A 27,531-nucleotide genomic window follows, 5' to 3' on the forward strand; every position below is an offset into this window, starting at 1 on the left:
ACTTGTCTTTGAGATTTCAGGGAGACAACCAGTCAACCTCTCCTTGACATCCCTAATTTTGGCATGAGAATCATCACCACTTCTGTGCTATCTTGGTAGGGTTGGGGAACTAGAGGGTTATCCTGACTAACTCAAAAAGAATTCTTGAAGGGCTGGGAGTGTTTCGGGAGGTTTATAAAGACTCGGGTTAGCATTTGATATTGCACCCTCTTATGAATTACTTCAGCCTTGTATTTTCAGGAGCTCCTTGCCATCTTGGGAATCTGACAAACCTGTGAAATCTGTGGACCTGTGGAAAAAATAAGACTAATGATTCAAAACTTAGTATTTTAGCTCTTATCACCTGTAACTACTTATATTTTTAAAAACTCATTTCTTTGTTTGCAGTGATAAATAATAGGAAGGAGAGGTGGAATGTGTAGCTGGAAGTTTGCTGTTCATAAGGAGTGGAGTCAAGAACAGGATGTGGGGCTGCCCACAAAAATATGGCACTGAGTGGATATTTATGACTGAAGGGAGGGAGAGGGGAAGGGAACATATATGAAGGGGGAGGGAGCATATATTAAACTCCTACATTGTACAAGATCCTGTGAGAAGCACTTTACAATTTGATTTGAGGAGGCAGAAAAAGGGCTGGCAAAATAGTTCGGTGGCTTTGAAGTCAAGAATTGTACCCTTGGCATTGACAGTGATGGGAAACACAAGAGAACTTTAAGTAGTTTTTGCCTTAACATCAGAATTTTATATATTTAGACAGGATTACACATGCCTGACAATGAAGATCAACTGATAAACCAAAATGAGAGTAAAGGTTACCATAGTCAATGATCGCAGGTGGAAGTTTTAGAAATGTAGGGAATTAGAGAACAAGTCAAGATGTAGATAATGGTTACATGGCCAATTTATTTATTTCCTCACCTCACAGGGTCTTTGTGTCATATCTCTCCCATTTAACATCACCGTATCTAGGCATTCCTGGAATCCTGGACCGTGTTTGATCAGTCGTCACTCCATCTTTCATCAAAAGGGTCTGTTTTTACTAGAGATAAGCCCTTCTTTCCTTGTCTTAAAAAGGAAGCTCCAAATACTTTACATTTTTCTCCCGTGGACTTTTCCTCCCTCTGCTGCTCAGTATCAATCTGAAGTGAATGACATTTTGGAGAAATTAGAGGCATAAATATGTCAGTACTTAAGAAAAACATAATGTGTTTTGCATAGGTGGGAAATAAAAGTTTATCTAAGAATGTATCTATATATGGCTGAGGAAGCCTAAAATTGAAAGTGGTTGATGTGTGTGGGGGGGAATTATCACCAAGAAGGCTTTCCTAAAAGAACTACTTGATTTACTGGGGGGGGGGGGCATGAATGCTTGCCAATATTGTCTAGATCCCAGACCTACTCCAAAATGAATCTTTAAGTATACTGAAAGTAAAGTTCTAGAAAAAACTAATTAGAATGAACATCTTATTTTTACTGGTCCTTCTCTTCACATCACTACTTTTCCTCCTATCCCCCTCCCCACATTTCTATTTATTTATATATAACCATGATAGAGGTCTATGTATTGGCTAGAGCACAGGGACCTTTTTTTTTTTAAACCACAAAGACAGTTTCTGGGTCATTGTGGGGAGACCTCAGCTATCCTTTTAAATGGTCAAGGCTCCAAAACCAAATGTCTGTAAGCTTGAACAGAACAGGAGGAGGCCTGCAGGAGGTTCGGAGCTGATGCTGTTAGGATGTAGGCTTCCGACCAAGGAAACCACTCGTGTGTTCCAACACCAGTTACTTTGCCATCTACCCATAAGCTGGTGATAGGGAGTGCCAACTTAAATCTGTGTGACTTCTGTTTACTGAAACTATAACACATATTCATTACAAGCTACAGTTACCCACAGTTGATTCTGTTTATGTAATCATTTTGTGGTTATTTATTAAAAATAAAATTTATGTTGGTTATTGAAGCTATATTTTGGCAGGGGATCAAATTTGGCAGAAATGTCTGAATCAACACTTAGCCACTAGGCCCCTCTTTATGTTGTCATATAAAAACTTGTCAAATAATATTTGGTTTTTAATCTTTGGTTGCAAGCCTATAACGTTAGTCATGAAAATGTCTCTAGCTGGGCTCAAGAGGAGGAGTAAAGAAAACAAAGAGAGGTATTGAGTTCCTGGTTCTTGGTGGATGTTCTGATAGTATTTTCCTACTGCATCTCTCACAGAATTCCTTAACCTTTTGGAACAATTTTCCCCATATATCTATTTGATTATCCATTCAATAGGCCCTACTTTGGGTCAGGCAATGAAATAATCACTGGAATCAAGGAGATCATATTCCAATGGGGGAACTAGCATGTATGCACCCAATAAAATCCAAAATATTTACAAGATAAATACAAAATAATTTCTGGTGTGTGATATACTTACCAACTTGAGCTATTATTAGCTTGAGCTTGTGCAGGAACGAGTGCTCACACATTAAAGGCCAAAGATTCTAAGACTTTGAGGTAAGGAGGGAACACATTCTATGGGGGACATGCTGTACAAAGGTATGGGGAGAGGAGCTGAGACATTAAATATGGGGAACAGTAAGTAGGGCTGTTTGACTGGAACAAATAAGTGCGTGAAGTGAAATAGCATGCAGCAAGTCTGGAAAAGTAGGTTGGAGCCAGATTAGGCAGGGCTTTAAATGCTAAACAGAAGAGTTTGTAGTTTAACTGAGAGGCAAGAGGGAACCACTGGAGTCTGTGGAGGAGGGAGAGTGACTGGTCAGAGCTATGATTTAGAAAATCACTTTGGTAGATGTTTGGAATGGATCATGAATAGACTTTAGACAAAGTGAACAGTTAGGGGAATATTACAGTGAGAAACGAGGGACTGAATGTGTGGTGGAGACAAGGGAATAGAAATAAAATATTTTGTGGCGGTAAAAATGACAAAACTTTGGCAGTTGATTGCATGTGGGATGGTGGTGAGGTAAACTGGCATCCTACAATTTTTTTTCTGTGAACCTCAGGGTCCTAATCTGTAAAATGGGTACAGACTTCTTTTTATGTTTTTTTCTTTCTACATTTTAAATATTTTTTCTTTCTTTCTTTCTCTCTTTTCCCCCACCACCAGGTCTAGTTCCTCATTCATAGCTTGACAAATGTAGAAATGTATTAAGGGCTATTTTACAGGTTATATCAGATTGTTTGCTGCCATAGTGGGGAGGGGGGGAAGGGAGGATGGTAGGAAAATGTGGAACTGAAAAATCTTGCAAAGGGCTGAATGTTAAAATCTATCTCTGCATGTCATTGGAAAATAAATAAGAAAAAAAAGACATATTTGAAGGACAGTCTGGCATGTGCGAGAGGAAGCTCCTCTATTCATTGGGCAGGTCACTCTCATTGCCCTGGGAATAACTCTAAGGCTTAAGGTGGCAGAGGAGTTGTACTGTTTCCTCTTTATACATGGTGTTTTTATCTTGGTACTTCTCTACACTGATGAAAACAGTTCCAGGTGAGGAAAGGTCAAATACTTGCACTACTTCTTGTAAGGTAAGGCCTTTGCAATTTATAGACAAAAGCAATTAAATGATTACCGTATGCCAGATATTATGCTAACCTCTAGGAATACAAGTATGAACAAATAGTCACTTTCTAATAAAGCATGAATGTCTAATCTTTAAAGCTCTTCTGAATCGCATTGCCCAACCACAACTTGTCAAAGGTCACGTATAGAATTTAATTTTTATTTATGACTACAATATAGCTTGTATTACCAATGAGTATTAGATAATAAAATGTTCTAATACTGCATAAATGGGTTTTGAGAGCCATGGGTTGGACACACCTGTAATCGAAGCATCAATATGAATGTCCTGAGCCTCATACAAGATGCATACAGAGTACATGGAAATACTTTAGCAGATGTGGAGAATGAGAAACATAACCTGAAGAAGATAAGATTTGAGCTATGTAAGAGGGAAGCTAGGAGAAGCCTTAGAGAGGAGGAAATGGGAAAAGAGGAGTAGGTGGGAGAGAAGCGTCCTGAGTAAGGAATAACAAGGAAGCAGTGTTATTGGATTATTGAGCACATGGAGGAGAGTGATGTAAGAATAATGGAAAAATACAAAGGAACAAGTTTTAAAGATCTTTGTAGGTCAGAAAAGGCATTTATATTTGATTCTAGAAGTGATAGGAAACCATTGGAGCTCAACGATCAGGGGGATGAAATTGTCAGATCAATAGTTTAGAGAAATCACCTTGGCAACTAAGTGAAAGGTATATTGGAATAGGGAGACTAGTTAGAAGATTATTGCAGTGTACCATATAAGAGGTCACGAACCAGGACTGTGGCTGTGGGATTGAAAAGAAGGGGGTATGTATGAGAGATGTTGAGAAGGTAGAAGCAGCAGGATGTGACAGCAGAGGTACTGTGTGAGGTGAGGGAGAGCAGGAATTGAGTATGACATCAGGATTGTGAGTTTTAGTATGGGGAGAAGTTTGGAAGGGGTTAGAAAAAAAAGACAAAGTTTGCTTTGGACATGTTGAGCTTGATATGTCTATAGGACATCTAGTTTCCAATATCCTAGAGGACATTGGTGCTAAAGACCTGGAGTTCAGTAGAGAGACTAGGACTGCATATACAAATCTGGAAATCATGTGCATGGAGACTATATTTGATTTCACATGATCTAATAGTATTATGAAGGGAGATAATATAGAGTCAAAAGAGACAGAGTCCTGGAATGAATGTCTTGGGGGAGATACCAAGGGGAACGATGAAAATGTACGAAAATCTAGTAAAGAAGAAGGGAGATCTCAGACAAAGGGGAGGAAAACCAGGGGAGAGAAATGCTATAGGAATACAGAGAGGAGAAAGTAACTAGAAGGTGAACAACAGTTTGCAGAAAGGTCAAGAAAGATGTGAATAAGAAAGGACTGGAGAGATAACTCAGAGATCATTGGTAACTTTGGAGAGAGTTGTTTCATTTTAATGATAAGTTCAGGAAACCAGACTATAGAGTGTTAGAAGGTTCAATCATATTCTTGGGACCCTTTGCACAAAAGGAAAAGAGCACTGGAAATGAGGTTGAGAAAACCCATATTTGAGTTCTGACTGGCACTTATTGATCTTGGGAACATAGATAGGCAGACGTCTTTTCTAAGCCTTCTCTCTTTTGCAAAATGGAAATGACAATCATCACAATACTTACCTCAAATATATGCTGCAAGGAAAGAGCTTTGTAAACTTTATTATCATTGTTATAAATGAGAAAACTTGCATTAGTTGTATGAGATTTTATACTAAGTTGAATTGGCTGGAAAGAAGATTGAGAGTTAGGGTGCAAGAAAAGATGAACGTAGACAGGTAGCTGTCTGTCGATGTTCCTCCAGATTCTCCAACTATGCCATGTTGCTTGAGACTGGGCTTTGGTTTGACCTTAGTACATTTCTCCTTTTGACCCTATGGAGCAACTGCTTGGGTGTCATACTGTTATGCGTCATCAGTCCAGCGCAGTTGGAATTAAGCTTTCCTTAGAACTGGCACATTGGCTATGTTCAGGAGCTTAGCCCAAGGGTTATTGATAATCTGGCTTCACTTTTTAATCTTAGATTTACAAGGGATACTAGTGGATGTTCAGACCCAGATGTGATATTTATAGTTAGTCATGCCTATGAAGACCTTTAGATTGACCTGGAACTTGATCCAGCTTAGTTATATTAGCCACATGTATACAGACATTTTTTATTTAATTTTTAATTTATGGAATAAAATAAACAGTTCCATAACATAATGTAATAAAACAAAGATGATGGACTCCTCACCTAAGCAACACTTAGAGTCTCTAGCCACAGTGTCTTTAAAATGTTCTTGCTTACGGATACTTATAAACGTGTCTGTATAGCAGGGAGAAAGCAATATTGTGAGTACAAAGTCAGAAGAGACCCACAAGCTACAACTAGATGTTACACTGCTTTTCTCTGGAATACTCTTGAAGTTCCATGGATGTGGGAGATGTCTGAATCAACTGGCAGTTAGTATAACCATTCTGCCTCAGGGATATTTAAGGGTGTGAGGCTGAACAAAAACCCTCAGTTTGACCCACTGTATTCTTGGTACAGTGTATTCTTGGTATGGAGTCAGAAAAATGTGTCCTTCAGGGAGACCTGTTTAGGCTAGGATGAGTCGGGCAGGAGTAGTGTCTTTTGTTGGTATTGCTTCCCTTCTATTTATTTTCATTGTGATATGTGTGTGGGTGTCCATGATTATCTCTGAGTGTCTGACATCATGACCCATACTGCTCTAGGGTATTGGGTATATATATATATATATGGGTATTGGGTATATATGACAATATGAGCAAGACAGTTAATTTTTTGTTCACTGTTTGCTGACTGATTTATTGCATTACATTAATTGTATTTTATGTAATTTAACATTTTTTTGTTTATATTATTGATTTTTATATCATCTTTATTTATGGATACATTCATTTCTATCTCCTCTTCAGCAAATTTTACTTTGTAATAAAAAGTTTTAAAAAGGAGAGAAAAGGAAGAAAAAAAAAACCCCAACAAATTCAAAACATCAATTAAGTTTTAGCAAATATGCAATATTCTCTCCACATACAATGCTTCTTTTTAAAAATAAATTAAACTTATTTCAACTTCCAATTGAAATACCCCCTCTCTTTCCATTGGAAAAAATAAAAACAAATTTTTGAAGATATATTCAGTCAAATAAAACATTTCCATACTGGTCAAGTCCAAAAATATGGGCCTTATTCTGCTCCCTTGCATGATTCATCTCAGTCATTTGTTACTGAGATTGGTCAGGGCAAAGTTGTGGTCTCCCATTTCTGCAAAAGAGAAAATAAGTCGTGTTTTCTCATCTTTTCTTTTTGACCAGGCTACTTGGTCATTATAGTTATAGTTTTTATTTTTGGGTTGGGTATTTGTTCTTTCTATATACATTGCTGTAATTACTATGTATATCACTATGTATATTATTTTCCTGTTTCTCTTTTTTTCAGCCTGCATCTGTTCATACAAGTCTTTCCATGTTTCTCTGACTTCATATTTATTTTTTAATATTTAGTAATATTATATTACATTCAAGCACCATAATATCAACAATCATTTATTAAGTGCAACTTTTGACAGACTATAAATCTGTCATCCAAGGACCAGCCTAGTTTGATCTGAGAGTTTTTCCTGCCAAGTTGGTCACAGGGAGATTAATTTTTTTTCAGTCGCAGCAACTCTCAAAAAATGATCTGCTATGTTCTGAACAGGCATTGCATTGGCATAGGTCATACTGAATCTTGAAGTATCAAAGAGGCATCTCACGGACATGCATGAGCTCCTCTCAGACAGTGATCACAGTCTAGTTTGTAGTTTATTTATTGTTTATTTGGATTTTCAGTTCTACTAGACTGCAAGCTGCAGGAAGGAAGACACAATTGTCATATTAGTTCTCCTACTATCTGATGCAGAAAATTGTATAAAGGATGAAGAAAAAAGAATACTTCAGTTTAATTAGAATATAGACCATGTAAAGGACAATAGAATGAAATATCTGGATGGGTCATTTAGAAGCAGATTATGAGGGATTTTGAATTACACACAGAGATGCTTATAATTTATTTGATAAGCAATGGAGAACCATTGGAATGGATGATTGATGGAACATTCTTAAAATTAGAACAAGCAACTGTTAAAAATTTGATGCTATATGTTTAGCAGCTAAATCTCAAGAATTATACTCATTGAAATGTAAGAAGGAAATGAAAACATTCATGCAAACTCCATTTTACACATGCAAAATAGCTAATTTACATAAATAGTGAAGGCCTATTTTAATAATTGTGCTTGTTATATTTTTCTTTGAAAAGCTGTTCAATAGAATTCTTGCTATTTCTGCCAATGACTAATTCTTAGTGTTTTGTAGCACTTTCCTTGGGAAGACGTGCTAAATGTCTACAACAGAGCATCTGGAGTGAGAACTCCTAAACCTTGAATGTGCATCTGTATAGCTGTGTGAATTGGACTGGAGCCCCCCAAATCTATTTCCTCTCATTCACTAGAAACTAATGGTTCTTAGTCATCACAACTCAGGTCAGCTGTATGGATAAGCTGCAGTGACTCAGACATCAATTAACTATTTTAAGCTCAATTCACCAGTTATATAGCTATGTCCTCAATTTCTACTTTAAAATCTGGGTGCCTCATTTTCAAAGGGATATTGCTAATCCGTGGCAGTGAAGGTGGTTGACTTGGAGCTAGGAGGCATAAGGTTGACTCCTTGCTTTGTCACATATTATGTGTATCACCTTGGAAAGTTAAATTGCCACTTTGGAATTTGGTTACTTTATAGATAAAAAGGGGAAGGGATTTAGACTAAATGCATTCTGAACCCCTGTTAATCCTAAAACCACATTCTTATGGTCTCAGGATTTTAAAACTGGGTAGATGTTATCGAAGATACTGATGGATTATCAATTTCCCATTCTTCCTTGGATAACAAAGGACTTTGGGTCCTTCACTCTACTATTTTATCAATATTTCGAAAGCTCCACAATTTCTTTCATGTAAAAACTCCCTCCACCAACATATTTTATAAATTTGATAACACAATTTGATAGATAGATTTCCTAAATTATCATGACAAAAAACAAAAGGTAAAAGCAAACATGAAAAAGGACCTCTATCTCCATAATCTTACTGGTTATGCAAATGATCTTCTCCATGCTTAGCTAGTTTGATTACCATATGATAATACATTATTTCCCATGGCCTTCCCAATTTGTTTGGATGTTGAAGAGTTTGTGGTCTTGTAGCACAGCCTTTGAAAATCCACGTTGATTCACTGATTTATTCATGAGGCACCTATGTGGCCCAGTGCATAATGCTCTGGACCTGGAGTCTGGAGGGCCTGAATTCAAATCTTGTCTCAGAGACCTACTAGCTGTGGGATCCTGTGCAAATCTTATAACCTCTATTTTCCTCAGTTTTCTCAACTGCAAAATTATAATCACAATAGCAGCTACATAGCAGGGTTATTGTGAGAAACAAATGAGAAAATATTTATAAAGCACTTTGCATAATATGTGTTATATAAATGTTTACTTTTAGTCATTTTTCAGCCAAAATGAGGCATAAGAATAACAGGACTTCTGTGTTGTACTATTATTTAGGGTAAAACATAGTATGAAATTTAATTTTTTTGCTAAATTGTTCCAGATGCAAAAAAAGTCTCAAAAGTATTTTTTTTCAAAACTAGGAGAGAGGCAGCAGTTATTGGCTTTAATTTGAATGGATGGATGGATAGATAGCTAGATGGCTAAATAATTTATTAAGCATTTACTATATGACAGATACTCTGTTAAGGCCTAGAAATATAAACACAGGAATGTAAAAGAAAAGACTCCTCTGCTCTCTAGTAAAGATTAAGTTAAATTTTAATGTAGAAGATGACATATTGGGATGGGGTAAGAGTACCAAATCTGGGATAAAGTGGAAAGCCCAGAATTGGGAGTGGAACTGGAGTGAGAGTGAGCGTAGATGACCTGGATGCTTCCTGAAATAGGTCTCTGGTAGGAACTTGCTAGTCAAAGGAAAGGGCCCCAAAGAAAATCCTAAAATAGATATTGGCCATAGCAGCTAAGTTTTCATAAAACATGGGAACCTGTGATAATAATGTCATTCATTTTAATTATGAATGTGTTGAGGAGAGATAACTTGGCAAAGCACATGAATGAATGAGTGAAAGATTTTATCAAACACCTTCGTAACTGGAGCTAGGCATTAGCTAGCCTCATTAATAGGACTGTCCATGCCCTCAAGAGGCTGAAATACTAATATCAGGAGACAATGTCTAGAGACATGCAATGGAACTTTGGTCTAAGTCTCTAGGGGGGGAAATCACATGAATGATGAATGGAATCATAGTTGAATCAGGTCCTTTCTAGTGATCATGCTGATACTTAATTGTTCTCTGTCCCAGGGGAAAGTTAATAGAAAGAAGGATGGGTTAAAAGAGCAACATCAACTCAATAGCAGGTCAGTGTAAGTCTGGACTCTTCACAGGACAATTGCATGGACATATGATCTGGGACTAGTTATAGAGATAGAGACAGAGATAGATGTAGACATAGATATTTTACACCTCATATGTGTTAGGTGAGTTCTCATGTTTTTTTATAAATATACATATCCCAGTCATATGCATATACATATATGAAACTTTACCCTAGGGTTGAGTTCACACACACACACACACATACACACACACACACACAAGCACACACACTAACACATGACTTGTCCACCACTCACCAAACAGGTTAACACAGTCCCAGGGTGCAGTTCCAAGGTTTAATGGATTGATTTTCCCAGGGAGGGACTGAACATATCTGGCCTAGAGGATACTATTCTAAGTGGGGATAAAGGGCAAGGGGGACTTTTCAGAATTAGTGGCAAGATATTCCTGATATAAATGAAAGGTTCACATAGGAAACTGAAGACCTGAGTTGAAATTATGCCTCTGACATAAATGAGTTTTGGATGGATTGATGGACAAGTAACATATACTTAGTGTCTTAGGTAAATCACTAAGACTGTGTGTTACAGATGACTTGTTAATCTGCATCACTGGAGGACAAGTTCTCACCAGAAATTCCACAGACTTATGAAATCACTGGTCTGATCCAAAAAAATATAGCAGGAGAATTCTTCTCCCTCCTCCTCCCAAGCATGTGGAGTTTAGGATTTAGGGGAGAACATTATATAGAGGATGACATGGGTAAGTGTCTCATAGGATGAGAAAGTATGCATGGTTTGGAGATTCTTTTTAAGGGAATACTAGATTGAAGAGATCATTGATCCAAAATGGAGAATGATTCATGACAATTCAAAACTATTGGGATATTTTTTGACTTGGAATTAGGAGACTAGGCTCATCAATTCAGGTTCTTAAAACCTGAATAATTTATAAATTCCTTATAACATCTTCATAAATGAGCAGCAATTTGACATTTGCATTGTAAATACTTTTAAAAGTGTCTTGATATTTTGGTTGGCTTAAAATAAAACCAAATGATTTTTAAAAATTTGTGAAAAGATGGTCTGGCCATTTGCAGGAAGATGTACTTTCATATTTTCACAATGGACTGTGAATTTCTCTCTCTCTCTCTCTCTCTCTCTCTCTCTCTCTCTCTCTCTCTCTCTCTCTCTCTCTCGTCTGTCTGTCTTTGTTTCTATCTGTCTCTTACTCTACCAGCATTGATTAAACAAATTATAGAGGCAGCTAAGTGATACAGTGTACAGAACACAGGATTTGGAGTCAAGAAGACAATTAAATTTGACTTTACACACTAATAATCTGTATGATCCTAAGCAAGACCCATAACTTCTGTCTACCTCAATTTCCTAATCTATAAAATGGGGATAGTAGCACTTACCTCCAAGTTGTTGTAAGCATTAAATGTTCTTCAAGTGCTATTACTGTTTCTAGAAAAGTTCTGAGGATGACAAAATTTCACTTCTGAAGAAGTGAAAATGAAGAAAGGGTTAAGAACCTTCTATCACATTAAGATCTCAAAAGGATTTTCTCAGAACTCATTGTACTGTATATTTCCTATGTAATCATTTGAGATTCTGGTTCTCTCAATGATTCTGACGCCAACAAACCAGACAGTTTTTTTCTGTCAACAAATTTTAATGTACTATGGGACTTTGGGAGGGAAGTGGTAGATAATACATTTAGGTGGTTTCCCCTATAAGTCAGTTGGAAAGTCCCATGTTATTAGGTTAGAGGGGTAAAATAGATAATCCATTGTCTTTAATGCTATTTACACTGATTAGACTATATCCATTTCTTGATGGTCCTTTTCATTTTCACATTGAATTAAATTCTAAATTCTTTTCATTTTTTATTCTTTTGACTTCTTATTGTATAGATGCATATGTGCAGATGCATATACATTTGTAGATATAAATGTATATCCATGTATAATCTCTACTTTAACTCTATCAACATCATATCTGTATGTGTATACCTATATCTTTCAATTTACATCTATATCTGCTGACATCTTCCTTTCTACAGTCATATCTATGTGTATAGATACATATTTAAACATTTTTTTTTGCTCTCTGTCCAGAACAGGATATTTGGTGTCTCATTCTGTTCAATATTTTTTTTAGTGTTCTACGTGCAGGCAGAGTTGAAATGCCTATTAAATGTGAAGATGATACACACTGACTGCCCAACATCATAAGAAGATCAGACTCCCAAAAGATCTAAGTATGCTAATATGTTGGCTGGAAGCTAATGAGGTGGTATTTAATAGGGGCAAAATGTAAAAACTGGTTGGCACTTGGCTACAAAATGTTGCTGACCAAGTAAAGCGGGGGGAGAGGGTAGTTAGGAAGTGGATTGTTTAAAAATGATCTTGGGAATTGAGTATACTGAAAGCTCAGTATGAGTCAGCCATGTGATATAGCAGCCAAAAAAGCTAAGGTGATCTTAGGCTTCAATTAATAGACACTCGGTGTCCAGAATGAGAAACGTGATAGTCCTGCGGTGCTCTGCTCTGTTCAGACCATATCTGGAGTATTGTGTCCAATTCTGGATGCCATATTTTTAGAAAGGATATTGACAACCTGGAATAAATCCAGAGGAGGAGGACCAGGATGATGACGGAGGAGAGAATTTGGATCCTTACTGTTATAGGAAATGAAGGAATATTTAGCCTAGAAAAGAAAAGATCTGGTGACAGGGAACTTGGGTTGGCATAATAGCTAGCTCCCAATATCTGAAAAGTTTTCATATGGAAGAAATTCATTCTTCTTGTTCCCAGTGTACAAGACTAGAACCAAAGGAATAGTCAACAGAACCACACTTTAGTACAACATTAGGCAAATTTTCCCACTGATTACAAATGCCCCAAAGTGAATTGGGATGTATTGGAGGAAAGTCTCGTCACTTGAGGTTTTATAAAACAGAAACTGGTTGTTTACTTGTTGGGGTTGTTTTTGAGGCTTTGAGTGAGGCTGGCTTACATGGCTTCTGAAATCTCAGCTGATTCGGCAGTTTTCTGGTTCAGGGATTTAATGATTGAGGATTGTTGGTAATTAAAATGGCATTTTTTCTGCCCCCCAAATCATGAATGCTATCATTGCTTGGAAAGTCCTTCCATATTCCAGTTTTCTTTGGTGAATTTTGGTGAACTTTCTTCATTACAAGCCCTCTATGCCTCCTTTTATAAAGTTTAATGTGTTTCTATGGATGAAGAAATCCATCGCTTGGTGAAACTCTTCTGGTGATGAGACTCTTCACCAGAATATGCTGCTCCTCAAATAATGAACAAACGGTTCACGGCCTGGTGAGCTTGCACTCCACCAACACAACCTCTGAGAGTTCAGGATCACCTCCAGGCCACAATGATGTAGCAAAGAATGGTTCTAATAAGATTTTGAGGCTACTCCCCAAAATATAAAATCACAGAGAATTTATTTTGAGTGTCACTTTTGACCTGGTGAGGTATTTGACAAAGAAACCTATTTGGGCTATTCTGAACATAAGTAGAGGATAAATACTAACATAGAGATGGAAGGTGTCTTAGAGCTCATCTTATCCAGTCCCCTCATTTTATGGTTGAGGAAAACAAGACCTAGAGAAGGTAAATATATATAGATGGAGAATCAGAGCCAGGAGGTACTTACTTCATAGCTTATCTAGTCCAACCCTCTCATTTTACAAAAGGGGAATGTGAGGCCAAGAGAGATGAGATGACTTGCCCAGGACAGTAAATGATGGAACCAGGATTGAAATCTGGATACCATGACTCCAAATTCCATGCTCATTCCATTCAATCAAGATAATTTGTTTAAGGTCACATGGGGAATTAGTTGCAGAGTTATGATTTAAATTCACTATAATCCAGAGGAAGAGAACACCGTCTCTAGTTCCAATACTATCTCTGATGTGGGTCACCTGTTGTGACCTTGCATAAGTCATAATAGATGGAGGAACCGGGCCTTAGTGGCTCCATCTGTAAAATGGAGAGATTAGACAAAATCACCCCTAAGATATCGCTCCTTTCCTGCCCTACTACAACTGAATTTGAAACCTAATTCAATTTAAATAAATAAAAGCAAGAAAGTCAACTGAAAGGATTTTGGGTAATTTTTCCATAAGAGAAACTTCTGTGGCAGGTGACCTTGTTCTTTCACTATATATATTTTTTTGTTTCAGTAAATAATCAAATTATGAAAAAGTTTCTATGAGCAGGCTGATCAAGGCTAGTGTTAGTTTACCATTCTGGGTCAGCTTGGGTTGAGTTTCTCGCTCACATCATTTCCTGTCAATTTTAATCTTAATTTGACCAGTTTAATATTGCCACACCTCAGGGTTTTACTAACTGTAGGATCTTAAACAAATCCTTTAACCTCTCTGTTCCTCAGTTTACTCATCTGTAAAACTAAAAAGTTGGATTCTATGGCCTCTAAGGTCTGATTCAGCTTCAAATCCATGAACCTATGATTTTAATTATATTTGAAGAATGATGAATGAATGTCAGGATGGGGGGCCACACCAGTTATTTTAGCCTTGCTACCTTAAGGAAGTGATAACACATTTCAATCAATCAAACATAAGCACGAATGCCAAAAGTTCTTCTAATAAGAGCATAAGGTTCATGTTTGGAGAGACCATAGGGAGATTTGGTGATACCTCCCGAGTCATGTATAAATTATCAAGCTAGTTAGAACCAGAGTCATTCCAAAAAAAAATTGGAGGGAGCATGGTGTTCTGGCTTAACCACCTGAGAAGGAATATTTTCAGAGTGGACAGACTTCAGTCAGTCATTTGAATTAGGTCTCAGTCCTATCCTTGCCACCTTTGATTAGGGGAGAATCTTGGCATATTTGAAGGGTCTTCTAGACTATGGCAGACTTCCATCTTCCTATGAGTATGCCAGTTCAGCTGATGACAGTATCTATAATCAACGTCAAGGACAAACAATATAAATTTATGACTCCACAGGGAGTCTGGCAAAGAAAATGATCTAAGAATGTCTTTAGAATCCCACAAATGGGACAAAAGTACCTCATGGATTATCTAGTTCAACCCTCTCATTTTACATAATGGGAAACTGAGACCAAGAGAGAGGAGATGACTTGCCCATGGTCACATTGACAGTAAATGATAGAACCAGCATTGAAACATGCCAGCAACAAGGGTATGTTGCCCCTTTGCCTTAGCACCTCACTTATATTGTCATCAACTCCCCCTTGTCTCTATCTGGACTTGTAGGAATGGGTGTCATTCACTTTTGGGGGGAATGTTTCATATCAATTATTCTAAATGTACCGCCCTAGGAATTATACTTTTCTAAGATGGCTGACTAAATTGATTCTCAAGAGATAATCTTGGAAACAATTATATAAGTAGAAGTTTAAGCCAAGGATATTAGAGAATTAGCCTTGACTTGTGACTTTTAGTGTTAACTCCTAAAAATATGAGAGGAAGCTAGAACTTTGCATCAAGAATTAAGATTCTTCTGTGAGAATGGGATTTTAGAGAATAATGCAGAGCTTTTATAGGCTATGTACATATTGAAAATGCACCTGAATCACAGCAGCGAGAATTATTTTTTAAAGTTAATAAATTAAACCCAAGAAAACTCTCAGTAGAAGCCAAAAGGGAAGTCTCCTTTTTTTGGTAATCTCTTTCTTGGAGTTATGAAATCTGGATGACCTTTAATCTTCCAGCCATGCAATCACCTACTCAAGTTTTACTAATTCCATTTTTTCTCTTTTAAACTGGATTTTTCCTTGAAGTTGTCAAAACAAAAACAGTCTGCTAAAATGGCCACTTGCTTTCATGAAGAATTAATGATGGGATCAGCAACATTATACTGACTTGTTAATGCAAATGTAGTTAACATTTAGAACCAAAGGTCAGAGTCTAAGGGAGACTGTGTCAGGTACTCAAACTTGATTCAAAACAGAAGTGTTTTTTCTCTTTCATTCTTCTCTTTCCATCCTTTTTACTCTTGATCTCCCCACTTCACTCATTCTCTTTTTCATTCTCTCCTTTCCCTTCTCTTTCCTTCTACCCCTCCTCCCTCCCCCACCCCCTCTTCCTTCTTTCCATCTCCCAACCCTACTGTTTTCTCTCCAAATGTGGTAGAAGCCATATTCATTTCACACCTGGAAAAAATTGCAATGTGTAAAAAAAAAATCCCATTTAGGTTGCAAGAGAATCTCCCCCACACCCTACCAAACACTAGTTCCCTAATGGGATTGATGTTGCCATTTAGAATTCTAGCAGATGGAATTTGTGAATTGATTAAAGTCACTGAAGCTAGAGTCAAGGATAAATTATATCAGAAAGGTTGGGAGTCCTTTGGTTACTAAGGTAATTGGTGCCTGTGCTCTTCTCAAAATATATTCACTCTTTCTCTTAGCGGGGGAGTGGGTGAGATGGACGGCACTGAGCCCTTGACTAAGGTCAAGTACTATGGAGTTACAAGTAAATTTGCAAATGGCCAGAATGTCAGCTCCAGTGGGCTTTCTGGATCTATATTAAGTCAATACTGCATGGACTTTTCTAGTTAAGAGATAACCTGTTAGTGCTAGAGATGATGAAGATTAATGGATAAAATTAATACCCATTTAAAAGATTGGACTGGCAGCAGAAACATAGTTTAACTTTGTCATCTGTTTACATAATCTTGAGGCAAAAGGCATTGTATCTATGCGTTTATTTTACTGATTGGTAAAGGAATCATAGCTGAACACAGTGGTAAGGAATTACTTCCACTCTATTAAGAACATGAAAATAATTTTCATTAGTTCCTTTAGTACCAACTATCAGTTGTGATCCACATGGACTTGTTAAGTGGATTGAATGACAGTCACAAACTGACTGAGTGGGAAGGCTATCAGGTTACCATTAATTAAATAGAGGCTGTTCCCCCCAACCATGATGACAGAATTACTCCTAAGCTGAGTGGAAGCAATCAGGTGTGCTTCTTTTGCATGGCAGCTTGCTTGGAGAAAATGATCCTTCCATTCTTCATGTGTCTGCTGAACTGGCTGTAGAAGAATGACCAGCCCCAGAGAGGACAAGGATCCATTTTACAGAGGAAGAATCTGAAGCTTAGTGAAGACAAATAAAGAACCTAAGGGCAATTAAGTAATGAGGAGCTGGTAGTTGATCTCAGGGCTCTTGATTCCACACCATACTATTGTTTCTGCCTTTACAACAGCTTTCATACATATACATCCTCTACATCTACATCTATGTACACACATATAATCTCTTTTTTCCACTTACATGGCCTCTACCTTTATAAAGGGTCTTATCTCATTCTAAGACTATTGCAGATGCCTTCTGATCAGTCACCTTGCCATGTCTCTCCTTTCTCCTGCACAGCCTCCATTCAGTTACCAAAATGATCTTAGAAGAGCAGGTCTGATCAGGTAATCCCCCCAAATCAAATGCCAGTGGCTCCCTCCTACTTCCAGAATAAAATATAAAATTCTCTATATTTTAAAATCCTTCACCACTTTGAAGGCCTTTTAAAACTTTCTACTTGTCTTAAGCTTTACATGCTTTGAATACCTTACATTCCAATTACATTGGCCATCTTGATGCTTAGCACAGTGTCTGGTAAACCAGTCGTGACCCAGTCATTTTTCAGTCATGTCCAATTCTTTGTGACCCCCCACTTGGAGTTTTCTTGGCAAAGATACTAGACTGGTTTGCCATTTGCTTCTCCAACTCATTAGGAAATAAGGGATTTGCCCAAATCACACAACTAAGTAAAGTATCCAAGGTCAGAAGAGTCTTCCTAACTCCAGTCCCAACATTCTATCTATGGCACCACTTAGCTGACTGATAAATAGTAGGTGATAAATGAATGCTTGATTCTGATGTTAAGGATGAGGCCAATGAGTTATTTCAGATTTTTTTCCAGACCCAAAATGAATTGTTTCTGGAGTTAGAAGAGACTCTCAAAGCCAATTCATGGAAGCCTTGCTTGCTGACTAGAGCTGAGGGAAATGAGCATAAAAATGAAATTTATAGCTTCTTTGGGAAAGAAAATTCTCAATTTTCCTAGTAGCATTAGATGTTTCTTCTGAGTTACAACCTTTATAGGGCATAACATTCATAGTAAATTTCAAAAGTACAGAATGTATGATTAATGATTAATACAATGACTTTTATGAAAATGATTTGGAATATTAGTGTACTACAAACTCAATGTGACATGGCAGCCAGAAATAAAAAAAAGTCATTGTTATTATTGAGAATTTCATTTACTGTAACCTGCATTTTCAGACTAATGAAGGCAATGGTCCTATAGTACTCTGTTTTGGTCAGGGCATGTCTAGAGTACTGTTTATATTTCCAAGGAGTGGCATTTTAGGAAGGACTTAGACAAAGAGTCCAGAATGGCATGAATAAGATGTAAGAGGAAAAGATATAAAAATTGAGTAAAAGAATTTTCAGAAGAGAGGGGAGCTGTCTTCAGGTAAATGGAGAGCTGTCATGTGGGTTAGATTTGTCCTGTTGGGCACCGGAAGACAAAATCTGGAGCAACAGATGGAAGTGAGAGATGCAAGCTAGATACAAGGACAAAGTTCTAGTAATCTGAGCTGACTGTAAATGAAACTTTGAGAAGTGACTGGATGGGCCTTAACGGAGGTCCTTCAAGCAGAAGCTGATAAAAAAAAGATTATAATAGGTTAGACTAGAAGGTTCTTAAGGTTCCTTCCAATACTGACATCCTGTGATTCTCCAAATCCAATAATCATTAAGATTCTTCTAGGTGTTGAGCACTGTGCTAAAGTGTTGGGGATATATAGTTAATAAAAAGAAAGGCAGTACCTGTCCTCAAGGAGCTTACAACCTAATAGGAGACAACCCAACAATGGAGAAAAGAAAAGGGAAAGACAAATGCAAGACAAGGAAGCATCTTGTTCCATGGTATTGAAATCAGGAATGGCAGCAGATACAGAATAGAATGAAGGGAGAGTTTCTGTCCTTTATAAAGAATGGAATTTGGGAGGAATTTGGGACTCTGACCTCCGGATTTCAAACCAGAAGGAAGAGGAAGCTGAGAGAGATAGTGTCCATCAAGCCTGGAGTTAGCAACATGGTGATGAATAGAGGAGTAATGAACTCTTACTGGGAGGAGCATCTTGTTGTGCAGAGTTGAGACCAGATAGGGAAGCAGATGCAGAGAGGAGCAATCATTTAGAAAGCATTATTGGATTCATTGTTTTCTCAAAGTCAAATAAACAAAAGCAAACTAATAAATAAATAAATAAATGTTTATTCCGTAGAATACTCACCTGTCTTAGGTCTACACTGATTTCACAATTTTGTCTGAACTGACCAACAGGTTAACTTTTTATTTGGTCAGTGCTTGTATCATAGGAAAAGTGACACCACTCTCTAAGACTGGTTTTGTTTAGTTATTTTTTTTGCAAGGCAAGGGGTTTAAGTTACTTGCCCAAGGTCTGACAACTAGGTAATTATTAAGTGTCTGAGCTCAAATTTGAACTCAGGTCCTCCTGACTCCAGGGCTGATGCTCTATCCACTGCACCACTTAGCTGCCCCTTGTTTGGCTGGGTTTTGTCTACAGAATATTAAATAAATTTTTAGCATCTGATAAAAATAATTCCCCCAATTCTTACCTTGGTTAATATCCAATATAATACACTCATGATAGATAACTTGGATATTGGATTTGGAGTAAGAAAATCTAGATATGAGCCTGGTCTCTGACACATTTTAGTTTTCTTTCTTGAAAAAAATCATTTTACTTATCAGTTTAGTTGTAGGTAATATAGGAAGGAAAGAAGGAAGGAAGAAAGGAAAGATATGAGCTTAAAACAGCAGGAATCTGACAGGGATGTTGTTAAGAAAAACCTTGATAAACAGTAAATAATATTAATAATAAGCACATGATTGATGCAAACTATTATTCTGATAGTAAGCACAAAAAAGAAAAAAGTAGATAAGAGGACACCCACTTAAAAAGCAATTTTATTACTCCCCTATTAAAGTATATATTATATAGAAGCACATATATGATATATTTAAAATAAGCTGTACATGTCAAAAGTTTGTGGTTTCTCGTCCTAACCTCTTAGGTTTTTTTTTTTAATGATGAGACATCTAGACTTGTTGATGGCTATTAAGTACATAAGAAAGAATGAAAGAAAGAAAAAAAGAAAGGAAGGAAGGAAGGAAGAAAGCAGGAAAGCAAGGAGCATTAAATTGACCAGTTTTGGGGAGGAATGGGTCTGGGTTTAATCTGACTTCATAGACTAGGAAGCAACAGGTAAATAGGATCCACTGTGGTGCTGCTAAAGAGGGAGTTTAAATACACCCTGGTGAAATGGAGCAGTTGAATCTTTTGAATGCATTTGATTCTACGACTGGAAAGAAACATCTGGCATTGGTTTTATTTATTTATTTATTTTTATCTTTGAGAAAGGAGCTGAAGTAGGTTCCTCCCTTTCAGAGAACTGGCCTTAACAGTCAACCCCAGCCCCTTGTCATTTGTCTGTTTCAGACATTCATTTCCTCTCGTGTACTGAAATAGCTGAAACATTGATTAATATCAGTCAGTTGGGATTTCTAGATAATTTGAATAATACAGCTTTCCTAATATTTCCAACATTCATTTCACAACCAATTTCCTAGCCCTGTAGCCTTTTATCCTGTGTGTTTTCAAAAAGAAAGAAAGTAAGAAAGAAAGACAGAAAGAAAGACAGAAGGACGGAAGGAAAACAACAAAAAAAGAAAGCTTTCTGGCTTTGGAGTTACAAGGGTCTGGGTTCGGGTTTGACCCCAAACTCTTTATTTTTCTGTGTTAACCTCTCATTCTGTGGTTTCCAGATATGCAAAACAGAGCTCTCTGTGGCATCTTTCAAGGGATGTTAGGTTAGTTCATAAATCTGAACTAGAAGGGGCTAGGAGATCAAACTCCTTATTTTATAAATAAGGAAACAAGAGGTCTAAAGAAATATAATGACTTATCTAAGGTGGCCTATAGTTTGTAGCAGAGGTGATATTAAAATTCAGGTTTTCTGCTCCAGATTTAGTACCATTAATGACATCTATCTCACATGATTATTTTGTGAGCTTGTAAAGAGATATGACTACATAAATTTTAGGTATTATTTCTACCATGTCAGACAGTGGACTATATTATTAGTATTGCTTCGATCAACCAAGATTTTACTAAGCAATTATTATATGCTAAGCTCTGAGGATATAATGAAAAAGAAAAAATAGTCCTTTTCCTCAAGGAGCTCGCATTAGAATGGATGAGATAACATGTACATGGTTAGGTTTGTTTAAGATCCATAGAGAAGAATGAAAAATATAGAGGAGAAGGCATTAGACTCTGGTGTGGGGCAGGGACAGTTATTGAGAATCGAGGCAACACTGTACACAGGCTTCTTGATGAAGATGAAGTTTGAGCAAAATCTAGAAGGAAGGCAACTTGGGAAGTTAAAATGTAGGAGAGAGAAAGGAGACTATTCCAGGCCTGGGGAAGAGGCTGGAGGCATGGGAAGGGGAGATGGAATCTCCCCTGTGAGGATTTACAAGTAGCTCTAATTCTCACCAGTATAAAGAGAAGTGCTTTTGTCCTCTTGGCAAATGTGAGTTAGACTGGCCAAGAACAGCTAGGGGAAACCCTGCTATCCAAAGGCCTGGCTTAGGCTTGAGAACTAAAACCCACCTTTGCAGACCGCCCAGGCTGCAGCAGCTGTCTTGTCCATTCTATCTCAGAAGACCCACACCTGCTGGCTTTGATCTCTACTGGTGGCCTAGGCTTTCCCTTGGCACCAGCATCACAGTGCAAATGGGAGGCCAGAACTTCATGCTCATGGTATCTTGGGATCAGAAAGCTCCCCGATTTGAGATTGGGTTCAAACCTCGAGGTAAATCAACTCTTTAGGTGTTCTCTTTAATTTCTGAGTCTCAACAAAAGGGGACAGCTCTCTCTCTCTCTCTCTTTCTCTTTCTCTCTCTCTCTCTCTCTCTCTCTCTCTCTCTCTCTCTCTCTCTCTCTCTCTCCCTCTCCCTCTCCCCTTAACCCTCTCCTTCCCTCCCTCCCTTTCTGTCTCCCCCTGACTTTGAATTTTTCTGTTTCTCTCAATCTGTCTTTCTCTTTTTCCCTCTTTCTCCCTCAGTTTTCCCCCTTCATCTTCCTTCCTGCCCTCTCCTCCTCTCTATTGTTTTCTCTTTATTTATCTTTCTCTTTATCTATCTCTGTATGCCTCTTTGTCTCTCTTTGCCTTTCCCCTCTCACTCTTCCTCCTTTCCCTCCTCTTTCCTCCTCCTCCTCCTTCTTCCTCTCCTCCTCCTCCTTCTCCTCTTCTTCTTCTTCTAACTTCTTTTATTCATCTCCTCTCTCTCTCTCTCTCTCTCTCTCTCTCTCTCTCCTCTCTCTCTCTCTCTCTCTTTTTCTATTTCTCTGCCTATACCTATAACCTCAGAGATGGTAATATCAAGTTTGGTTCTCAGCTGCAAAAGTATCTCACCAAGCATGCAATTTTCAATGTGGTGGGTACTCGATACACATCTGAAGGAGATGTCTGACTTTGAGTAATTGAAATGCTGCTGCAATAACCCTTAAAGTAGCATAGGTATGTCAAATTGCTCTTACACACATTTTCTCATGTTATCTTCATATCCAGCTATAGGGGAGGTGGAACAGGAGTTATTTTTTCTAAATGGGGAAACTGAGACCCAAAATGATCAGGTAACTTTCCCATGGCCATATAGCAAGTATTAGAGGTGAAACCTGAACCCAGGTCTTCCTTTCAACAAGTCCAATTTTCTACTTACTGTATCATATTGCCTAAAGAACATCAGAAGCTTTTCATAAAGATACTAGTAATGGGATTTTAAATCCATTTAGTCTCTAAATTTGCATATCGAATTGTTCTTGAACTATGAAGAAAAGTACACAGCCATCATATATGGACACTATGAATGTGTATAAATGCATATATATGCAATCTATATGTGCATGTATATATGTATGTATGTATGTGTTTGTCTTTTGCTTCTAGATTAATTCAATGTCAAAAAGCCAAGTGGAGAAAAGAATTGAAAGGAAGTTTAATGGCCAGGTAGGAGAGGATTAGGGGTGGCAATGGGGTCAATTGTTTTGAATCTCCTTCACCTAGAGCATGAAGATGCTTCTCATTTCTCATTATAGACTTCCCTATATCTGCTTCTTTCTTTAACTGGTCTCTCCATGGCCCTGGGTCTTTCAGCCTCAGATTTCATGCCAGATATATAGTCAGGACCATCCTTAGAATGAACTCCAGCCTTTTCCAACCATCATAGATAGTCAATCTAAGGTGGCAAATATCATATTTAAACTGCTGATGCACAAATTCCCTAATCCTAAATTTGCCAAGAAGATGAGTCTGGCGGTTTCATCCCAGGGAAGTACCCTCTCCTGAAGGAATACTGTGCTCCTTCACCCACAATCTACTTTGGATCCCAAATGTTTTTATGCGATAGTGACCACATTAAGAAGTGGGAGACTAGGAGCCAGCTAGGTAGTACAGTGCATAGAGCACCGAACCTGGAGTCAGGAGGATTTAAGTTCAAATCCAGCTTCAGACACTTAATAATTACCTAGTTGTTTGACCTTGGGCAAGTCACTTAACCCCATTGGCTTGCAAAACTTTAAAAAAAGTGGGAGACTGGGGGTCATGCAGATGTCCCCTTTCCCAGATGGACAGTTGAATATAGGATTATAGGACCATCGTTCTAGATCTGGGAAGCTCCTAAGAGGTATTTTTAGAGTTAAGGTAACTAAGGCAGATCATACAGATTAATGGAAATGCTAAGCTTCTAACATGGAGAAGTTTTGTGTCTTAAGGTAATACCACAAACCGTACCCAGGTCAACAGTATGAAAGACAGCCTCATTTTGGGGGAGGACATCACTCTGTGGCAGGAGGCAGAGATAACAGGATACTACAAACTTGTCATGGAAAAGCTGCCTCATCCCCCTAGAGGAAGGAGATCAGTAGGTAGCTTCCCTTTTAAGCCAACATTAGCACCAAGCAATTCAGAATTTTTAGTTTTTCATTCACATTTGGCATCAAAGAAGTCATTTCTTTATTTTCACCCTGGTCATAAAATTGCTGCCCCCCAAGTTATTTTACTTAATGTTCCTTGGGATAGTGAGGTCTGAACCATCTCAAGGATGTAGCCTGAGATGTCCACACCAAAAGAGAGCATTCATTTGAGCTTCCTCATATAATGCCTATCCTACCAACTTCTTTATAGAGCTGTCATGAAACAAAGATAGTTTTAATTGGCATTGCCAGCAGGGAAGGATAAGCTTTCTCCATTTCTTCTTCCTTGGCAGCAACTTCCATTCCTGATTTGATACAGAACACACAGCTTCCTCTAAGAAAGGAATTAGTGTACATATGTGCTCGCTCTCTCTCTCTCTCTCTCTCTCTCTCTCTCTCTCTCTCTCTCTCTCTCCCCCCCCCTCCTCCTCTCTCACTCTCTTTCCACACAGTCTTGCAAGTCAGCCGGCATAGTGGAAACTTATGATTTAGAACACACGACTGGCATTTCCTTGTGGGGTCCAAGTAGCTCAAGATAGAAACCCACTTTATGTGTGGTATTACATTATGCATCGTCAGAAACCCTGACACTGATTTATTATTGTTCCTTACGTATGTTTACACCCTTAGACACGGATACTTAGATTTATTATCTTGTGTGTGGTGGACTCCAATAACCCCTTTTCAAACATTGTATGCTCATCAAAAAAAAAAAGACCTGGAGAAAAAATATGGATCCATGTTGGATCTCCTGTTGGTGAATGATACTGGGAAGCACAGTTCTTAGAGGGAAAGGGATTAAAGAAACATCCTTCTCCCCACAAGTGATCCCCAATGCAAGTAGGTTAGCTTTTCCATGGCAAGAAAATATGGTTGGAAATAAGTTCCTTGCCCTCCGTTTGCCCTCTGAATGGTAAAATTAGATTGTGCTTGATCTGTGAAATAAGGATAATAAGTGGTGAAACACATTTGGAAAGCTTGTGACTTTTTTTTAAAGTAGAAGCTAATTTTATTCCTGTCATAAATAAATGTAAACAACTATGGGGCTTAAGATCAAAAGAAGTTAATTATGTTTACAACAGGACTGATTTTCTAATTTTAACTCTGGGCTATACATTCAGCTTAGAGAAGCTTCAAATCAAAGAATACAGGAACCCTACTGCAAATCTTCACCAAAGGGTTCCTCCCTCCTCACTAGAGGGTATGGTGTTCCCATTTATGAACCTAATTTATTTTTAAAAATGTCTTTGTTGAGCTCTGTATGAAAAGCAACTGTTGATCTGGCAGAATGTTCTAGGCTGGATAGGTTTGAGAAGTTGTAGGGGCTTTTTCTTATTTCTACGGGTTCAACATAGAATCTCTGAAAATACCAGTTCTGTGTGTGTCAGGGGTTATTGAGTTGTGGAAATGTTTGTAATTTGAGTGTACAGGCTACTGAAAGATCAAGTAGTTGGACTTTTTAGGTGTCATTTTATCTCATTCTCCCAATGTTTAGATTGGCAGGGTAATTGGTGTCAACCTCTTGGTGCTGGGGTCATCGAGTGAGGAAGAAGTTGTTCCCTTGTCACAACTGTGATAGAAGAAGGGAGATGGGATATGAAAAATTTATAGTGAGAGGAGACTGGGCCCTTATTAACTATGTGATGCTGTGTCTAATTTCATTTCTCTGGGTTTTAGTTATTGTCTGTACAAAGATACGAGGGGTGAATATCTGTGACCAATATTTAGTGAAGTTTCTCCAGGGTCCCCCACCATCTCTTTGTTCTGCTCCACAGAATCCCTTTTCCCCTATTTTAGGACTGTATAATCTTTATTTTTTTCCTCTCTCAGTGTTTTTATTATAACCTATTCTCAGGAAAGATAAGGAATCAGTTCTTTGTTCCTTAGGAGTATTTGTATTTTAAACATTAGCTCTTTCTGAGAAACCCATAGTTGCATCCTCCATTAAAGGGATTTGAAACTTCAGTGAGCAGCAGGGTGGGAGAACTTCTTTTTTTTTAGAAGGATCTAAAAAAAAATCACACTACATACCATAGATTATAGGATCACAGCTCATAGACCGAAAGACTAGATAGATCAAGAGTAAAAACATTGTATATGGGGAAACTGAGACTCAGGTTCTAGTCCTCTGGATCTCTGACTTCTGAGATCCCACAGCTAATCAATGTCTGAAGCAGAATTACATTATCAGGTCTTCCTGACTCAAGTCTAGTGAGTCAATGCCTTCTACCCATTAGGGATTTTTCTTCTCTATCAATGCATAAAGTCAACTCTATTGGGGAATGAGAAGGATCTCAGTCTAATATTGTAGGAGACAAGATCAAACACAAAAAAGAAAGATAAGTTCTGGGGCAACCCTTACAGTTCAGACCTTGGGAAAGATCTGGGGCTTCAGCTAGGTTCCTCTAGTTCTCTCCTATCAGAAAATATATTTCTTCTTTTTCCTTCTTTGGGAAGCAGATCAACCAACAAAATATCCCAAAAATGTCTAGGAAAAGAAAGAATCTACTGTAGAAGCTCTTAGAGTAGAGCTGTAATTTATATGTTCATCTAGTTCAACTATCATTGAGGGTCAGAACTGATCTGAACTATGAGGATGGTAACAGGGGTACTCAGAGTTTCAGTATATATTGGACAGTGACACACACTAAGTCTAATGGTTCTGTTTCTTCTACCTTCAGATTTTGATTTTTTTTTCAAGTCAGTCTCCTCATTTTAAAGGTCTTGGCTTCATCATTATAATCATGCCCTATACTTATATAATGCTTTAATATTTACAAAACACTTTTGTATACACAATCAGATTAGATTTTCACAACAACCCTATGAAATAAGTGGGGCAGGTATGATTTCCATTTACAAGGAAACTATCTGATTCAGTGACACTGGCCTCCTGGCTGTTCTACCAATGAAATACTCCATCCCTCAGTCCTGGGCACTTTTTGACTACCATTTCCCCATTTCTAGAATGCTCTCCCTCCTCCACTCCAATTAACTGACCAACCTGGTTTTGTTTAGGTTCTAACTAAAATCTTTTCTTCCACAGGAAGTTTTTATCAACATCTCTTAAAAGTCCAGATTCTCTCCCTCCCTCCACTTCCTGAGAAGGCAAGCAATTTGATTCAGATTATACCTATCACTTAATAAATGTTTAGTTAATTGAATTATAGTCTCAAAGTCAAGAATTGGTAAGATAAGAAATGGACCTCCAGTCTTCTGATTTCAGGAGTAAATATGATATATTATGAACTTCTCACTTGGAGAAATTTTAAAGTTACGTAATTATGGAATTTAGTTTTTCAGTAAAGTTACTTTTTTCTATAGGAGCCAAGAAACAGGAAGGCAACAGAAAACACTTGTGATTGAGTCAAAATAAATTCCACAATGCTCATGCATTAAATCTTAG

At 37.8% G+C, this 27,531-nt stretch overlaps 1 long non-coding RNA gene across 1 annotated transcript; it reads left to right on the forward strand.

The window, feature by feature from the left end:
* On the forward strand, window positions 1-27,253 carry LOC141491655 (uncharacterized). The gene is made up of 4 exons (XR_012469695.1): window positions 1-95; window positions 12,192-12,291; window positions 23,101-23,160; window positions 27,172-27,253. It is a non-coding gene; the product is annotated as an uncharacterized LOC141491655 (long non-coding RNA).
* Window positions 27,254-27,531: the final 278 nt, after the last annotated feature.

This window comes from Macrotis lagotis, chromosome 6, assembly GCF_037893015.1.
Source record: "Macrotis lagotis isolate mMagLag1 chromosome 6, bilby.v1.9.chrom.fasta, whole genome shotgun sequence".
NCBI classification, from domain to species: Eukaryota; Metazoa; Chordata; class Mammalia; order Peramelemorphia; family Peramelidae; genus Macrotis; species Macrotis lagotis.